The sequence below is a fragment of the Equus asinus genome, chromosome 7 (assembly GCF_041296235.1).
Source record: "Equus asinus isolate D_3611 breed Donkey chromosome 7, EquAss-T2T_v2, whole genome shotgun sequence".
Classification (NCBI taxonomy): Eukaryota; Metazoa; Chordata; class Mammalia; order Perissodactyla; family Equidae; genus Equus; species Equus asinus.
Window position 1 is genome coordinate 38,964,921 of NC_091796.1, and position 14,560 is coordinate 38,979,480.

Genomic DNA, 14,560 nt, shown 5'->3' on the forward strand with positions numbered 1-14,560 from the left:
AGTACTTGATGAATAGTAAATATACTTCTATGTATTATAAATAAAACCAAAATCGACCTTATTTTGTTAGTCTTCTCTCTTTACATGTGGAAACTTCTCTTGGGGGAAAATAAGATCAAGAATGTCAAAATATTGACAAGTTTGTAGTACGGTGGAGAGGACCTAGGTGGTAGGAGACTCAACTCCTAGCTATGGCTTTGCTGCTAATTTTTAGGGTAGTATTTAACCTCTCTGGGCCTCAACTTCCTCAAATGTAAAATTAGGGGGTTGCTTTGGCCTGAATGTTGGTGTCCCCCAAATTCATATGTTGAAGTCCTGATGCTCAATAAGATGATATTGGGAGGTGGGAGGTGATTAGCTCATGAGAGTAGAACCCACATGAACAGGATTAGGAGGCCTGATAGAGCTCCCTAGCCCCTTCTGCACAGGCAGACACAGAGAGACAGTGTCAGCTACGAACCAGAAAATGGGTGCTCAACAAAACGTGACCATGCTGGTGCCTTGCTCTTGTGGTTAACAGCTTGTAGAACTGCGACAAATAAATTTCCATCCTTTATAAGCCATTTAGTCTCTGGTATTTTGTTATAGCAGTCTGAACAGACTAAGACAGGGGTCTAGGCTAGACAATCTGAAATATCCCTTCTGAGGCTTAAATTCTATGATTCTAAGACATAATCTGTGGCAAATTCAACTAGGATATTACTTGGAATAATTATATTTTATTTATCTCAGTTCCCAGGTGCCTAGCACAGAGCGAGGGAGCATAAGAGATGTGTAATACGTGGTTAAAGAACGAATGAATGAATGCTCACTATAGGTATAAATGTGGCATAAGCATCATTAGGATTTTTCACAAAAAGAAGGAATCCTTCTCTATGGATACTGATTTTTGCAATTAAAATGAAGTCAGATTGTTTTTTGAAAATTTTGAGTTTTATTTATATCAATTATTATTCTTATACATGGTATTTGAATAGTATGATTTTTTAAAAAATTCAGAACATGTTTATGTACTCTCTTAAGAAGCACTAATAGTGTCACTATGATGTCTACATAAATTTTTATTTTGCATCCCCCAAAAAACCTTTTCATAATTAGCTATACATATTCATTTCATAAATATTCTGAAGGAGAAAAAAGGTAGAGAGACAGAAACCCTTGCCTTAAAAAGCCCTTAGCTCTAGTGCTGATTCTATATACCATTTAGCCCTAAAACGCTATCAGTCTACAGCTTTAGACATCATTTCCAGGCTTACGCTCACATCAATAAATGAGGTTTTTGCTTAAACAAATGTCTCAGAACCATAAGGTGCTATATCTTTTAAACTCTCATTGAACAGAAATAATGCTAATTTTAGCATCAACTTATTTGCCGTGAGAAAAGAATCTGTAGACTTATAAATAGTTAACTCCTCAGGAAATGTTTTAAATGGAGGATTCTAGCATTATCTTACATACATATTCTTCTCATAGGATTAAATTGGAAAGCTCTTTGAGAACGGCAATTTGCTGCAGTGGAAAGATATGACTTAACAATCTTGTCCTGCCACTTACCAGAAATAGGACATTGGCAACTTACCTAAACTCTTGAAACCCTAGTTTTTTTATCTAAATAAGGAGGAAAATAATAGCTAATTTGAGGGGTTATTATGAAAATTAAATACGATAATGTTCGTGGAGCAACTGCTTTAGTACTTGGCACAGCCTGGCCCAGATCCTCTCTGTAAAGCCCTCTTTCCCCTAATGAAGCTCTCCTTTTGCTTGTAATGGCTTGATGAAGTGTTACAATCTTCACCACACTGGACGCACTCAAGCATATCTCAAAATATGGTCCTCCATACTCCATTCAAAACCAAAAAAGGAGACTACTCTGAGCTTGGTATGAGAGATTCAAAGACGAAAAAAAAAAAACACTTGGCATTAATCCTTGATGAAAATTTCAGAGGGAAGATGGACAGATACCATGAGAAATTACATGAGGCCGTGAGTGATTGAAGGAGATTGCTTTTCTTTCTGTTGTCTACAATAGGAGCTGATCTAGAAATGGCCCACAGGGCTGTGTGAATCCAGAGATCGGACCGGTAACTGTTGAGCCAGGAGGAGTTCATCAAGGACTTCACTGAACCCGTTAACAGCAATAGCTGTGATGGAGCTTGAAAGAGGACTAGGATATTGCAAGTCATTGAAGAGTGCCTGGCTGCTTGTCGGTGAGGGGGTGTGGATGCGAGAGTCTAGGCAGAAGAACCAGCATGAGCTAAAGTAGTGGCACAAAGAACATGGCCTAGAGGAGGAGATCATTCCTATGCTAGCAAAGGTCAACTGAGGAGGGGAAAAGGTGGATGCTGAGACTCAAGAGGTCTGTTGTGCCTGTACTATGACATGCTAAGGAATACAGGACACAGGTTTGTCCCGCTGTTGATGGGGCAGCCAACACTGGCTTTGAGATTGAAGCGCACGAGGGTAAGTAGATCATGTTGGCTACTGTTTCGGGGCGCCTATGTGTACCAGGAACTGTACTTTGTTGTTTTATGGATATTATTTTCTGGTTCTCCTTACAAATTAGACATATCTTTTTAGGTGGGGAATCTGAGGCCTGGAGAGCTTTAGTAACTGGCTGCTCAAAATTATACATTCTTAAATCAAGCAAAGGCATGAAAGGAGCAATAGGATTTTTAAAATATTAATTTAAGAATGAACTATTAAAGAATGGAAATGATTAGATCTGAACATAAATTAGGAAGTTGATTTAGGCAGTTATATTTTAAAAGGAAAGGAAAGTAGAAACAACGAAAAGAGGGAATTTGTGTTCAAAGCTAGGCTGTTCAAGATCTGGGCAGAATCTCTTAATTCCAATGTATTCTAGAATGACATAAGTTTGTAAATAATAAACAGTGTTGCTTCTGTGTTTTAGTTACTTGATGACTATAATACATGAGAGACGGTGGAACAAAATAATTAAATGCTCAGGCTCTGAAGCCAGACTGTCTAGATTTGAAATTTCACCCCAACTTACTTAACCTTGGGTAGGTTATTTCACCTTTCTGGGCTCTAGTTTCCTCATTTTTAAAAAGGGAAATAATATTATTTATGTCATAGAGCTGTTTAAGCCTGAAATGAAGTATACGCGTATATAGAACAGTGTTTGGTATAAAGCAGGAACTCAGCATTTGCCAGCACTGCTCTGCGCCTTTGTCCTTATCCCCCAGTCATTTATTTAGAAATTGTCTACACTGTGCCAAGTGCTGTGCTAGTTTCCAGGCATACAAAGATGGATAACAGATGATTTCTGCCTTTAAACACTTCTGATTTTTCCAACATCACACTCTGTGGCTCAGCAGAAGCACTACTGATGACATCGTGGCTAAAGCACTTTTCTGAACTCTTCGGGTACCAGTGATTTAAAATCTCCATTCACGATGTTGCTCATTAGTGTAAGGACTAATGCCTCCACTCCTCCTACTGTCTCCTCCAATATGACATTAGGATCTGCTTAGCCTCACTTATCTTTTATGATAGTTTGCCTTTACCCACCAGGCAACATTGCGATGTTAGTGAGATTATGTCAGTAGCCGCCTTCTACTTGTGTGTACCAAACCCTCAGAAGCTAAATGTTTGCACCACTGCCTCAGGAGTCTCTTCTTTGCTAATTCACTACACTTACGCGTGATGGAGTATGTATTATTAACGGATGTCTTTCTCTTCCCAAGAGCTTTTTTTGAATACGACTTTATAAAGCCTCGTTTCCATAAGCTCTAGAGAAATGTTAATCATTAGGATTTTCAGTGCGGTGCCAAACTAAGGAAGATGTGTTTCGAGAATGTCAGTATTCACTGCGTCTTGAACCACACCATAAAGAACATCCCCACACATCCCTATGTCTCTTAATTTTAGGTTATGAAGGGGTCCAAGGATTTCCGCCCATGATGGCATTTTCACATTGTCCAAAAGGACTCGCAATTAGGCATTGCAGGTTTAACATTAACATTGGTTGAACAGATGAAGAGTGTTGGTAGGAGGAACACCATGTCCTTGTGAGTGTGTCCACAATACATTGAAATGGACAGATGAGCAGTCACAATGACCTCTGAGAAAAGACTGAAAAGGAAAATGTCTACACAAATACATGAGAAGGAAGTGAAAATAGCAAGGCACTTAACCAAGGGAAGTGCCAAAATAATTAAATTAAAAGCTTCTTTAATACCAACCACACCCTTTAGAGTGAGTGGGATTGTGGGGACAACGGTAAATAGTTTACTTGTCCAAAAAGACAGACACTGGCATCCTGATCACGATGCTTTCCAATATATTCAGTATTTATTAAAGGAAATGTGTTCAGATCATAAGGCATCTTCAATTAGCACACAACCATTACTGAAAGAGAGAGATCAGATCCATAATAAAACAGATCTGAAACTCTAGACTTAAACATGAATGCAGGAATGAAATTGATGCCCTGAGATTAAGTTCTTATCCCACACACGCAGAAGTTTGTGAAAAGTGAATATTAAAAAAGTTAAAATCAGGGGCTGGCCCCGTGGCCAAGTGGTTAAGTCTGTGTGCTCCGCTGCAGGCGGCCCAGTGTTTCGTTGGTTCGAATCCTGGGCACGGACATGGCACTGCTCATCAAACCACGCTGAGGCAGCGTCCCACATGCCACAACTAGAAGGACCCACAACAAAGAATATACAACTATGTACTGGGGGGCTTTGGGGAGAAAAAGGAAAAAATAAAAAAATCTTAAAAAAAAAAGTTAAAATCATATTTGATACGGATCTGAGAATTAAAAAAATATTCCCATTAATGTGACAGGCAAGATGGGAATTTTGATAATGACTTCGTTAATAGCAACAAACTAACACCGCAACATTGTATAGCTTAGAATATGATTTTAAATCTTTTAAGCTAAATTGTTTTCAGTGTAAAAATCCCAACTTTACATGTAACTTTAAATTTATTTTCTGAGAACCATTTATTTTCCTTGGGAGAAGCAAGCAATCCCTGTTCACTTTTCTTCCGATCATTTTTGGAGAAATTAACAAAGTACTGATTGGTCAGTTAGGCTCTAACCAAGAAAAGAGAAAACACGCTAACTATTTAAAGCAGATGGAATTCAATCCAGGGAATTGGTTACACAGATGATGGAAGAATTGAGAGCTAAACTGGGGATAATGAACCAACCTGGAGATTAGCCCCAGCATGAAGCCAAAGGCATTAACACCCACAAGTCTCAAGGGACAAAGGAAGAGGTGATATTACTGGAGCTCAGAGTTCAAGGTCCCTGGGGGAAGCTGGGGGCAATGGAGGCTGGAAAACCCAGCCCATAGGGGTCAGCCCCCGTGGAACCAGCAGACTAAGAGCAGGGCAAGGAATGGATGTGAAGGTCAAAACAGGCATAGACCGGCCAATCAGAAAATAGAGAGTTAAGTAAGTTTTCCATTTTCATTTTCTCCTCCAGAGTAACTGTTACACTAGGCAAACTGATTTACTGATATTTTTAAAGGGCACTAAGTTTGGCTCCTGGGAACTGCATTCAACAAACATCTTGTAAACAAGTGAAATCACCATTTTAGTTCCAGATACAATGTCAATAAACCAAATTTACACACCTTTAAGATTATGAGAGAATTATCCACCCTCACTTTGAAGTTAATCCGAAGTTTATTGACAAAAGCATCCCTGCCTTTTGGATTCGATTTAGACAGTGGTCAATGCTCTGTCAGTTGCATTGTTTTATTCAGAACTGTGAATATAGCTGTATTCTGATGTTCTGGAAATTACCATTCTTCAAAGTAGATAATAAAAACACACTTTGAAAACTAGACTCAGGGAGGAGGTGGAAAGCCACCCAATTTCCTCAGGAAGACCACCCACTCAATTCCTCCATTCCTTTCCATTCTGAGAAATGACAATGGCACGTTGCAGACTAATTGTAAAGCATCAATTTGTAGGTTCATGTCTTCTGTAGCATGGAAGGATAATTAAGTATGATGACGTAAAAAATATTTATCCACCCATTTTGTGTCCAGGCAAAACAAAACAATGTGTGTGAACATGTGTGTGCTTAATTGTATACAGCAGTTTAAAACCCACACCAAAACGAAACCATGCCCTACTTTAATTTAAGCAATATAAAATCTCCCAATGGACAGCCTCTAAAATGTTGTCCTTATCTCACACACTTATCTCTATCATCTCACACCTCATAGTTCAGATGGTTTCTGATGATAAAAATAAATAAAAAAACAAAAGGCACAGTCTTTTACTGTCTGGCACCTCACTAAAAGTACAAAATGTTGATAATATTTAACCCCATTTTCTTTTCATGCAAAGAAGAAAGGCATTTTAAGGGGAAACAGTTCAATGTCCATCTTATATTCTTTGTCTCAGACACACTCACCTAAAATTCAATGAAGAAACAGCATGAACCTTCCAAAACCATCTATTTTCTTTTCTTTGAAATGGCAGTTGACTATGGCATTTAAAGACTTCTCAAGCACTTCATCCAGGGACTGGTAAATCTTATTGATCTGCAATGAGAAAATACACTTTTATTTAGCTAAGCAACTCACTTACATGTTTACTTACAGAAACAGGAAGCCAGGACAGGCAGACCTAGAATATATGGTATTTAAAAAATACCCTCCTACACTATTAGTGATTTGTAATACTCAACTCAGAACCTTGGTTTGCATTTACTCTAAGAAATATTTAGAATAATAGACATTTGTGCCAGAAGTCATTTTACAGATGGGGACAGTGAGACCCCAGGGGGTGAAGTGACTGTCAAGAGTAAGCAGCTGGTTAGTAACAGAGAGTGACCTTGAACCCTGAGCTCCTAGCAGAGCTCTTTGTTTTTAGTTGATTAAAAACCCAGAAATGGGAAAACATGGAATCTTCTGTATTTTCCAAGTAGGTAGTTTTCTGGAATATTGTGTTACCATAATTTCTACTAAAGCCAAGGAAATTACAGTTGAGGTCAGAGTCCTATACCAGAATCTCCTCTAATGGTGTAAGCTTGAGCAACCCTTAGTAGATGTCCTGCAAGAGCAAACGATAGCAAAGGCCACCTGACGGTATTTAATGATCCATGTGCTTTATTATGTTGGGTAGTAAGGACATAAATAGTAGTTTGGAAAATTATCTGCTAATGTTTCTTAACAAAGTTGAACAATTTTAGAAGCCTCTACCTTCTGAGGAAACTCACAGTTGAGACTCGAAAGAGGGAGGCTCCAGGCTGCATTTCCCAAAGCCGAAAACTCCCTGTCCCTCTGCCCGGTGGTGACCCAGAGCTCCACTCACTGTGTCCGTCAGGGAGCTGGTCTCTCTCAACAGTCTTCCTTCCTCAGGCCCTTTCCCCTTTTCTTCAACTACCAACACACAGGCTGGATGTTACTATCCCAAGTGCTAGATGCCTTGAAGCAGCAGAAATTTGAAGTTCAGGAAATCCCAGGTTAAGATGAAGACAAAGAGTGGGGAGGAGGGGATCACAGGAAATAAAGGGGAGAAGGCGTCTGATGGCAGAGGGGGTGAATGAGGAAAGGGCAGAGGAGCCTAGGTCTGCATGCTGGCTGGGTGGTCAATGCCCTCTGTCCTCAGCTCCAGCCCTGCCCTTTCCTCTCCCAATTGTTTTCTTTAACCCAGGTCATCTCAAACAATTACAATAATTATTCTGCTTTTATGGCTTCAGGCATCCTATGATTTTAGGTTCATAGAGAAAATTCTATACAATAATTCTCTCTCTCTCTCTAATCCAAGTTCTCAGACATATTCATTATTGCATGAGATTTATTTAACAGGAGATAAAGAAATTTCCACTACATGGTTAACCCTTGTTACGTCACGTTAGAACCCAACAGTCTTTCCCTGTACTTAGATCCTAAGTACATATGTGTATTTGGGATTCTTTGAATTAAATGTGTTGTTACAACAGTAGTATTCTCAGATACTTTTTGTTTTCTTAAAGTACATGCTACAATTTATTTTTTATTTTTTGATGAGGAAGATTGGCCCTGAGGTAACACTGTTGCCAATCTTCCTCTTAATGCTTGAGGAAGAGTGGCTCTGAGCTAACATCTGTGCCCACCTTCCTTTATTTTTTGTATGTGCGATGCTGCCACAGCATGGCTTGATGAGTGGTGTAGGTCCTTGCCTGGGATCCGAACCCACAGGCCCAGGCTGCTGAAGTGGAGTGTGCTGAACTTAACCACTATGCTATGGAGCCAGCCCTGCTAAGATTTTGTTTTTTAAATTGGGGTTTGGGTAAATTAGCCCTATGCATCTGGGAATAAGTTGTATATTATAATATTATTCCTTCCCCCACTCAATGAATGCAGTTTTCTAAGCCACAGCATCAGGAAATAAATGGAAATCTTACACAATCTTACATGCTTTTATTTAAGACTATGTGTATATTATATATTTAAAAAATAAAGTTTGCAAACATAGATAAACTTACATCCAACTCTATCTGGCAATATAGAGTCACTCAAGAAATCCCTCGGTATTGGCTTGGGGACCTCTGAGGATCTTGCTGCTAGTTGTTGCTCCCCTACCCAGCAATTTTGGGAAGGTTGCTATGTTTTGTTTTGTTTTTTTTCCCAAGGTCCCTGGGTCAGCCCAGACCGAAAAAGACTAGGAGGGAAAGGAGAAGATGCTCAGGTAGAAACACTGTGTTAAAGGAAGCCATGGGGTGGCTCTGGTTATTCACGACAACTGGGATCCATGATTCCAATAAAAGTTGCAACTTGGATGATATCTGGATTGTAAGCTGGCTTTAGTTTTTGCCATTCCTCCCCTACCAAGGAGTGGCCCCTGTTTCAGCATGTATCTTGCAGGTGATGATCAAAAGCAGTTGTCTAATTGGAGGCAGCCCCATCCCTATCCTTCTGAGCTTCTGTCTCTGTGAATACTCCAGAGTATGTAGAACTGAATAGCCGTGATTCTTTCTGCTCTTGAGCCTGAGGGTGGCAGCCTCCCAAACTGCCACTGAATTAAAGGCATCGCCCCTACTCTCCACTCTTGCCGCAGCCCACTGGAAACTTGCAAAGCAAAATCCTCATGTAAACATTGGGTGGGAATAGAAAACGAAAGCTTTCTCTGTTTAAATTCTTATTTAAATTCTATCAGCTAACTTAAACTCTAGGTTGACTAATGTGTGACTAGAAATTAAAATCTAGTGTCCTGGGATGAAATAAAAATACTGTCTCTTTATCTAGCTTCCTGAAGAGCTTTTAGTGAGTGTCCGGATTTGAGTTGGGAGGCAATAGCTTACCACGGAGACCCACAAGAGAAATTAAGTATTTTGTTAAGTTGGTACCATATTTTAGGCATACACGTTGTATGGGAATTGCAGGAGGTAGATTTTTGCTTAATAAGATAACTCCTCCAACTTAAAGCACACAAAAATAGAATAGGCCACCAAAAAAAAGACAGTAATCTGCACACTAATGGTGTCAATTTAAATAAAGGCTCCATGGTCATTCGTGGTGGTGGGATTCAGTCAAGCACCTGCCTTCATTATACAAGGATGGCATAAGTGGTCATTCTCAACTGAGATTCTGTGGGGCCAACCAAAATATTAGACTGGAGTGGAGTTAATATTCACAGTATTACTCATCTTTTACGTCCTTACTGATCTTTCCACCGAAAATAGCACTCCCCCCTCATTCTCTGTTGCTTACCCTGATATTACTCCTGCATAGCTCTTCCACTATCTGATGTATTATTTCTTCATTGTTCGCCACTTCACACTACAATGTAAGCTCCATGAAGGCAGGAATTTTATTCACTATTGTACCCCAATGCTTAGCACAATGCCTGATAAGTAGTAGGCCTGCAGTCATATTTACTGCATGAAGGAATGAATATATATTTTGGTTCTCTCTACTTATAACTATTTCATCCAATTTGTTCTTTCTTCCTCCTAGGAGTTTGTACCACACTGAAAATAATTTAATCATAATGGGAAGAATTCAGAGGCCTTTTATTCACACTGAAAAAAATGAAGAACCCAAGTAGGCATTTTATCTACTTTCATTATTATGTAGAAATAGGATTGCCTAAATGTTACAAGGAGGAGTAATGACAGTACTCTCCAGTTCTTCCTCTGTAGTCTTCTTTTCTCTTTTACTTACGCTTGGGAGACTATAGTGCCACGAGTATTTGTTATTAGTGCCATCAAGTTTGGGTTTTTTGCGCCATCCTCTCACCTTCCGGTGCTGTATCAGACAATGCTTCCAATGCTATTCATAGGGTTTTCATCGCCAATTTTTTCAGAAGTGGGTGGCCAACTCCTTCTTCCTAGTCTGTCTTAGTCTGGAAGCTCTGCTGAAACCTGTCCACCATGGGTGACACTCCTGGTATTTGAAATACTGGTGGCACAGCTTTCAGCATCACAGCAACATGCAGCCATCACAGTAGGACAACCCACAGATGGATGGTGTGGTTCCCTGACCAAGAAACAAACCCGGGCTGAGGTTGCGAGAGCACTGAATCTTAACCACTAGACCACCGGCCATGAGTCTAGATTACTAGATATCAGAGGTTAGGATGGAGACCACTTTCAGATCATTGAGGCCATAAAGGGAGGTTCAGTGTTATAAGAACCAGTTATAGATGATGACCACCACAGATATGCAAAAGGTGCTCCAGAGAAATGCAAAGATGGAGAGCTACACTGCATTCATAAACATACGAATGTTGGTCTTTTCTGGTGTTTGACACTGTTGGTTGGTATAAGTTGTAGCAGCTATTAAGGGATTTTGGTTAAGAATGATCAAAGTCACTTGAGAAACAATAACTACTTGTTCAAATAACTTCCCAACAACTTAAATAGATTCTGCTTTCCACAAGTGACTCTTTGCTGCCATATTCATAAATGGCACGCGAGGGTTTCACACCAGTGCTGAGGCTGAGCTTGGAATTCTGGAAACACAGCATCAGTTAGATTCTCAACAACAAAGAGGCTTGGAGAGGGAAAAAACTTAGGTCTGAAAGGTCCCTGAAGCATCTTCTGGTGTTATGGAAAGGAGACTGAACTAGGATTAGAAGTCTTGGTTTTATTTTTTGTCTCTATCACTAACTAGCTGCACAAATCATTTACTCTCAACTGGGTTTCAGTTTTCTCGTTAGCAAAATGAGGGTACTGGTCTAGACCAATGGTTCTCAATCACAGGTGATTTTGCCTCCACCTCCCCAGGGACATTTGACAACGTCGGAAGACATTTTCGTTTGTTGAGGGAGGGTAGGTGCAACTGGCATCTAGTAGGTAGAGGCCAGGGCTGCTGCTGGACATACTACAATGCAGAGGACAGCCGTCCACAAAAAATAATCATCCAGGCCAAAATGACAGGAGTGCCAAGGCTGAGAAACCCTAGTCTAGATGGTTCAAGTCCCTCTCAGTCCTGACACTATTCTATAATTTTACCGCTAGTCCCATCCAGACCTCTGAAGTTGCACAAAGTAAGCTTAATTCCCCGTTTGAAGCTTCCTCCAAATCTATATACCACATCGAACTCTTTCCTGTACCTCCCAGCTCTTCTCCTAGAATTCCTTCACACTCAGGCCTTGGTGTTTCCACACAACCCTTGAGTTCCTTCACTGTAGTGTACGATTTGTATATACATGCAAAATTGTCATGAATTTTCTTCTCTCTCCCTCTGTGCAGCTTCAGGGCAGGGACTGTCCTGTTTATTTTTTAGCTTCTTTAGCACGTCATCTTTAATGAGGAATAATAATCCTTACTAAATGTTTGTTTCAGTAAATGATTGACGGTGGAACAATCAACAAACATCAATCTCAGCGTTTTCTCACTCAGTTCCTAACAGAGCCGTGGCAGGAACTAATTCAGATCATTTCACCAGATTATTAGTTACTTGCCTAAGAATGTCTAAGTGGCTTAGGACGCTACAGTAAAATGGATTTGGGATTGTGGCTCTTGGACTAAACTCAGAATCACCCCAGACACAAAGATATCAGGTCAGAGTCAGGGAGGGGACTGCTGGGAAATGGGCTTTTCTGGATGCTTTAGAGCTGGAGACAGAATCAGCGCTCAGGGACACTTGAGCACCTTCTCTGTTCCAAGTATTTATTCTTGTTGACACAAAAAGTTCAGCCTGAGAACTAGAAAGGTCTTGGATGTCTGTACATATTTCCTATTAAGGACACAGATTGTTACTTCAAGCTCCCAGGATAAAGAGGCTGTGGCATTAGGACAGTTTAGCTGTTCAGATCCAGTGTGGCCCCATCACAGGAAGGCAAAATCACGCAGTCAGGTGGACCCCTCCCACCCGGGACCCCCAATCGCCCGCAACCCCTCCCACCTGCACCAAGGGAAGCACTGTTGAGACTGGCTGCATCTGCTTTTATGCTGTGCAGCCACCTCATTTCTGTGAAGTTTTTAAGTCTTTGGTCAAATAATCTTGGAAATTAATCTACTCTCGGAGCTGTGCCTCTGTTAATTTCTTTCCATCAAATTATAGCCCAATGATTGCAGAAACACGGCGCTGTACTTCACAATTCCAGAAATCTAGGTACCTATACAGGGAAAGCAGAGTCACTGTCACACCACCCTTCTCACTCACCTCCTATAATACTCCCTAGAACACAGAACAAGACTGTAAGAGGATACTCGAGCAAGCGTAAGACAGTAGCAGTCTTGAGTTTCACTTTTGATATTTCACCAATAGACAAGGATGAAAAAATCAGATTTCATCCTGTAGGTTAAAGTAAGATAAAGCAGAGAGAACAACAACATTTGGACAAAATAGCTGTCAGAAGGAACGGACACGTACATTCAGCAGTGAATAGAGAATTACTTAGACCATAAAGCCAGAGGCTTGCTGACATTCAGAAACCCTTAAGAAAAAAAATATGGTGACTTGCCTGTTCAGAAGAGTATTCAGTCAACTGTTTTAAAGGTGATGAGATGGAAAAAAGTGGTTTACAAAGAATTTCTCAGCTGTTTCTTGCACAGCAATTTTTTCAGAGACTGCCTTTGTCCTTCTTTCTGTTACAGCTTACTGTAGCGTTAAGGCAGTTGCTTACCCAGATGATATTTGCATTTTAAAGGGGCACCTCCCTCCCATAGATTTACCGTACAGTGCTCCTCACAGAGGAGCTCAATGGCTAAGAACTCACTTGAGTGTCCATAGTTATTTTCTCTTTTAAAATAAGAAAAGTAAAAATAATTAGCTGTATGCTGGTATTTATGAATAGGCAAGTTTAATAAAAAATAGATCAAGAGATGGTTGGAAACTTATAGTTTTTTATTTTTTTAATCAAAGAAACTTTCTTTTTAGGAAAGTGGAAAATATAAAGAAAACTAATCTCATCCACGTTCCCCTACCCAGAGACAATCTTTAGGAAGATTTTATACATTTATTTCCAATTATATATGCACATATATGTATATGTACACACATTTATACACACATAATTTTTAATGAAATTGAGGGATTAAAAACTATGTATAATTATGTTTCAATTTTCCTTTTTTGTATCCTCCTATAATTAGTGATCCATACATATTTAGTATAAATACTTCCTCTTTATATAGCCATGAGATTGTTATCAAACTTGCTAATTAAAGGATATGTCACATATGAATATATAGGACATCCATGGTCACTGAATGCTTCTTTAGTTTATTCACATACTTCAGATATACTCACATTCATACAGAACACATTTCTGCTGTATTTCAGGGTAAGGCAGTAGGTCATCATATTATTTTATAGTAGTGCTTATTTTGTTATGGAAATTTCTATTGTACAAAACCCATGTATCTCAAAATATCAAAAATAGGAGCCATTTTCTCAAAATGCACATTTAAAGAGAGTGATTATCTTATTTCGTATCCTTTTAAAAAATACAATTTCAAAACTAATGAGTGTCTGATTCACCTACACAATCACTGAACTGAAGTATCTCAAGTTTTCTTAGATGAAAATCTCCTTTAATGAATTAACTAGAACGACATGCAACTAACATAGAGAACAGGCAAAAACTATCCCAAAGTGGTGACCTCAGTAAACCTTTAAACTTAACATGTTGAAATTAATTCCAAGTAAGGCAGAAAGATTAACATATTTTTTGCTGACCAGGAAAAATTGTTTACCCAAGCTCAGCCTTTACCTCTTGCATCTCAGTACACCTGCCAAATTGGTCAAAAAAAGAATTAAATTGAACTTTGAAGGTTGAATCAAAACGTTTCAAAGATTTATTCAATTAATTATTTTTTTTTTGAGGAAGATTAGCTGTGAGATAACATCTGCCACCAATCCCCCTCTTTTCGTTGAGGAAGACTGGCCCTGAGCTAACAGCTGCACCCGTCTTCCTCTATTTTATATGTGGGATGCCTGCTACAGCGTGGTTTGATAAGTGGTGCGTAGGTCCCTAGCCGGATCCAAACTGGCGAACCCCAGGCTGCCGAAGTGGAATGTGTGAACCTAACCACTGTGCTGGCCCTTCAGTTAATTTTTGAGAAGACTAATTTTTAATTAGCCACATGCAAGTATAACATAAATTCTACTGAAATCTCCTGGGTAATATGTGACCATCG

General features: G+C 39.6%; 1 protein-coding gene across 43 annotated transcripts in view; it reads right to left on the minus strand.

Annotated features, from left to right (window-relative positions):
* Positions 1-14,560, minus strand: part of DTNA (dystrobrevin alpha) — a 357,744-nt gene that overhangs the window by 184,343 nt on the left and 158,841 nt on the right. For all 43 annotated transcript variants that reach the window (XR_011504463.1, XR_011504459.1, XR_011504458.1 and 40 more), the window contains exon 2: positions 6,398-6,527. The gene's annotated coding sequence lies outside the window, so the exon portion shown is untranslated. The remainder of the gene's footprint in view (positions 1-6,397; positions 6,528-14,560) is intronic.